The following is a 4782-nucleotide window of genomic DNA, read 5'->3' on the forward strand; positions in this document are numbered from 1 at the left end:
TGTAAGTACCACCATGTAGGTTTATTATATTTTCTGTTCACGTTTTTTTCCTACGTTTTATTAGTTGCATTTCCCCCTACATTTTTATTTTAGTGCTGACCTTCAATTCCTCAGGGGTCAGTTCCTTGTACATAAATAATACTTCCATGTTTCATGAGGTCAGTTACCACTCAAATCGGCACAAATGGCAGAAAATAAAAACAACAGAATCCAAAACTTCCCCCTGAGATTTTATCACGTTATAATTTTAGAATTCCCACTTAGGTAGCTTTTACTTTATTGACAGATTGAAGTTTAACTGTAGCCAATTTTAAAAGACAGAAGTACGACTGAGTTATCATATAGTTCAGTGACAAATCATATTAACATTATATTTTGATATATCTCAATACAAATACAGGTAATTCTCTGATATCTTAGACCCATCTCAGATACTTTTGTTTCTACATTAAAAATAGAAATAATTCAGGAAAATAAAATTGGTGAAAATTGCAAAGCAAATATCCAATTTTTTCGAAAGAACAAACGTCTCTAATTGTCATTCAATGCAATTTCATTTTTGTCTTCTGTAGTTCTTTAAATATGTATTCAGGAAAAGTTTCCAGATCTGTAAAAAAAATAGCAGCTTTCATGACTTCTTTTGGTTATTGGTATTTAGTAGATAGTTATATTATGTTGTAAACCACAATTTTATTTCAGAAATTACAATATGAATTTCTATATTTTAATTAAAATATAATTCAGATATGTTTTCTCCCCTACCTCTTTCATCTGTAGGCTGTGGGAAGAGGTCATTCTTGGTTTCTTTTCCTTTCCAGCGGTCTTCACCTTACTTACCCCCTCTCCTATTGGATAACTGCTTCTACTGACCACTCTAGGACTGAAGTCTGGAAGTAGGAGTGGTAATGAAGAGAGAAATTTCTTTCTTAACTGATAGTAAGTGATCATTTAATCTACAACTGTCAATTCCCATGAAACTTTTCACTTTCTAGAATAAGCTTGTCCAACCTGCAACCCAAAGGCCATACACAGTCCAGGACAGCTTTGAATGAGGCCCAATAGAAATTGGTAAAATTTTAAAAAACATTATGGGATTTTTTTTGGTGGTTTTTTTTCTTTAGCTTGTCAGCTATCGTTAGTGTTAGTGCATTTTATATGTGGCCCAAGACAATTCATCTTCTTGCAGTGTGGCCCAGAGAAGCTAAACAATTGAACACCCCTGTTCCAGAAGTTCATTCCATGCAATGGGCTCCCACCCAAGTGTTCTTAAAGAACACTTGGCTTCAAGCCATCTGCCATCTTTCATTGCTCATGTGGATCATTTCCAATCTGGGCTAAAAGGTAGTGCATTCGTGGGCCCTGAAATCCAGAAAGTGAAACCCCGGGTCAGCTACTTAATTTGCAGGATCCCTTTTACAAACAAAAGAAAATATAATAGAATTTTTCTTCCTATGGTTTCTTTCTTGACCTGTCATGATGTTTTTTCTTTGCTCTTAATTTCACTCTGCCTTGGAAACAGGGATGCTCACAGAGCACTCAAAATTACTCAGGATATGACCCTGAGTCTCCTTGTATTTGGCCTCAGACCCCTGCTGGGTAAGAGGTGGTGTAGTGGTCTCTAGGTATCAGTGGGGGAGCAAGATGGCAAAAGGTGAGATCACATGTGAGCTGAGGCCCCATGCTCCTGGCTCATGCTCCATTGTCCCATCAGAGTTCACTTACAAAACACAAATTCAAAGATAAAATTATTAAGGATTTCAAGACAGTAACAGTAAAGTTTTGAAGGATCACCTGAATGTGGGTTCTTATACAACTACAGTGGTCACAAACCCATGAAATTGACAATCTAAATGTATTAGCAGCTGTTCTTTAATTTACTAGCAAAACAGCTTATCAGCCTTTGTCTTTTACAATTCTGGAAAATAATTAATTAAACATCAGACTCCTGTGCCACTCCTAAATTTTGGAGATATTCATCGAGCTTTATAAATACTTTCTCCTCACCTGAGTGGAGAAACATTGCTACCCTCCCATCCAATGTGGCTATTCTAGAACACCTTTCCCAACTAAACATTTCATAAGAAGGAAAATTCTTATTTTCCTCAATTCTGGTAATTATTTGTGGTGTTTTGCGTTGTGTCATCTTGAGTAGGCAAAAAAGTACATTTTTTTTCAAGATGTCCTTCTCTGTATTATCCAAAAGAGGAACTTGTACATAACTGGGAAAAAGGAAGTAAGGTGGTGGCCCTTATTCTCTGAAGGTCATCATAATCAAATGCAGTATCGGATCAATGCAGAGGTTCCAGCCGGCTTGCAACCTGTCCTAAATCTGCTCTATTCCACGTTCAACACCTTTGCCAACTGTTGCCTCTGTCCATCAATAGCAGCCCAAGACTCACCAAAAGATTCTTAGATGTGAATCCACAGAGGCTGTAGCTACACAAAATCACAGCCTCTCAAAGGGCATCCCAGGAGCAAGCCTTACATAAAGAGATATGTTTGGTATTTCATATTGACTTGTTAGTGAGAGGTCCTCTGATTCTTGAACTTCCCTTTCAGACCTTGAGTTTCCCAGCTACTTGTACAGCTCTACACATCTACTTCCTTTAATAAGAAGTCCTTTATCCCATAAAACACATTATTAACTTTGCTCCCCTGTCTGACTCCTGTCTGATATATCATTTTGTACTTGTATTTTGAGTTAAGCAAGTTCTTACCAAGTAATTTTAAAATCTACATCTTGTAATTCTATTGATTTATTTCCTATGGTCTTAGTCAAATTTTTGATTTTATAATCTAACTATACTGGCACTAATTCTTTATGCTGTGGTCATTGTATCGGGGACAAAATCAAAGTGTCATTCATCAAAAAAGCAATGTGGAAAGGAGTAAAGAAGTCCCTGGAAATACTAGGTGCTCATATTGTAAAAATTTACCTTGGGCAGTTATCCCTAGACTTTCTACAAAAAACAGGTTGACATTAGATCTAGCAGTTTAATCTGTATTGTCTTTGATTTGTCACAAATGTGTGCCATGCCTATAATTCCCAGAAATTACACTGCTTCAGCCTCACTGATAGTAAACCTGTGTGCTCATAGCTCTTATGATATATATCTAATTAGTGCCTGCAGGGAAAATACCCCTAAAGGTTCTGTCCTATGTTCTGATAACAGATTCTTTCACTGTTACTTCCATGAAAGATGTTTTCTTCTCTTACAATAAGAAGAGCAGGATATTCTGCCTCACTATCAGTTTGTGTAGAGGTTGATCTGTTCTCCATTTTAGAAAATCAGCAGTTGGACCAATATTGCTTCTGAAACTGTGATATATGCACTTTGCATTTTATAATTTTATTCATTCTGAGAACATCAGACATAAAGATTTTGCTTCATCATATATCCCCTGACTTTCTCCCCATTTTTTTTTATTCCTTCCTTCAGCTTGACTCAAGCTATGCACACTCTGGGCTTTGAAGACATGGCCCAGCTTTGGTCTCTGGGGACTGGTTGTGCTGTGCCAAACATTTCTTGTGCCATGGTCCCTCTTTCCAGAATAACTTGTTTTTTACTTTTATTATTGGAAGTGATTGTGCAGAATCGATATAATTTCCTGATTAAATGTTTGGTAAGATTTAGCAGTGAACTTATTTAGCCCTGGTGCTTTCTGTTTAGCCAGGTATTAATTATTAATTCAGTTTCTTTAATAGATAAAGGCCTGTTCAGATTATCTATTTCTCCTCATGTGAGTTTTGGTTGATTGTGTCCTTCAAGGAATTGGTACAGTTCACCCTCGTCATTAAATTTTTGTGCATAAAGTTGTTCATAATATTCCTTTACTATCCTTTAATGTACATGGGATCACTAATGATGTCCTCTCTTTCATTTCTGGTATTAATAATTTATGTCATCTCTATTTGTTTTAGTTAATCTTGATAGAAGTTTATCAATATTATTGATGTTTTCAAATAACTAGCTTTTTTCTTTCATCAGTTTTTTTCTATTTATTTTTTGGTTTTAATTTTATTGATTTCTAATTCAACACAATTTTAAAAATGCATAAAGGAAAGCACAGTATTATAAAAGGTACCAATTCTGTTGAAACATACTTAAATATTTTTTAAATAATTTTTAAAATTATACTAAAAGGTTTTTTCTAATGCATTAATAAGACAACATGTATGAACTATAAGCAACAAATTTTATTTGTTAAAGGCAGATTAGTGTTAAGGTATTCTCTTTAATTTGAAGAAATTATTAAACCATGAGGTAAAATTTGATAAATCCTCATATATATCATGTTAGATATCTAAATGATTTATTTTTGTTGTTCCTTTATAATTTATTTTTATTGCTTGTCTGTTTACCAATGTTAAATATATTGATTTGTAAGGATTTACTCTTCCAAGTGTAACTAAGGTTTTCATAATTCACACTAGATGAAGGCAGGTGTCTCTCAAGAAAACTTCAAATTTTACAAGATTTTTTGGTGAAACTCCAACTAGAGTAATTTTTTTCTGCTAAGATTTAAAATGGAAATTCTTAATATTTTGCACCTTGGAAGAGTAATTTCTAAAACCTCAGTGTGATTTTCAGCTTCTGATTAGGATGTAGAAAGGTGAAAAGAATGATGCTCCCACCCTTAAGGTGAGAAATATTTGAATTATCTACAAAGTCATAAGTTGTTTTCAGCCCATCAGAGATGAAGTTGCATGGCAACCAAGTAAACTGATTCCAGAGAGGGACAAGCCCTCAAGGATGGAAAGGACACAAAAAAGTTTCATCT

Source organism: Gorilla gorilla, chromosome 16 (genome assembly GCF_029281585.2).
Source record: "Gorilla gorilla gorilla isolate KB3781 chromosome 16, NHGRI_mGorGor1-v2.1_pri, whole genome shotgun sequence".
Taxonomy (NCBI): domain Eukaryota; kingdom Metazoa; phylum Chordata; class Mammalia; order Primates; family Hominidae; genus Gorilla; species Gorilla gorilla.